A 374-nucleotide genomic window follows, 5' to 3' on the forward strand; every position below is an offset into this window, starting at 1 on the left:
CGAATCAGGTCTTAATTCTAGAAATAGTTACCCGGTTTTCAAATCTACAGAAGATGTCTCTATAATGAGACCTACGAAGCTTCCATGCCGGAGAAAGAAAGAAGCAGCTAATGGTTCGTCTAGAGAGAGTAACTAAAACTCTAAAATCTTTAAAAAAAAATAATATTATAGAACGATTATTTCCAAATTTATAATCTTTATGATTCAGGTCTTAATTCTAGACATAATTACCAAGTTTTTTATTTAAAACTATAACAGATGTCTCTATATCTCCAAATATACATCACCAATTCGAAGACATGACACACAAAAACGTATGTCAAATCGACAGGATGAATAGAATGCGTGTTTTGAAATCAAGAAGAACGGAGAAG

The sequence above is a fragment of the Capsella rubella genome, unplaced genomic scaffold, assembly GCF_000375325.1.
Source record: "Capsella rubella cultivar Monte Gargano unplaced genomic scaffold, Caprub1_0 scaffold_76, whole genome shotgun sequence".
Lineage (NCBI taxonomy): Eukaryota > Viridiplantae > Streptophyta > Magnoliopsida > Brassicales > Brassicaceae > Capsella > Capsella rubella.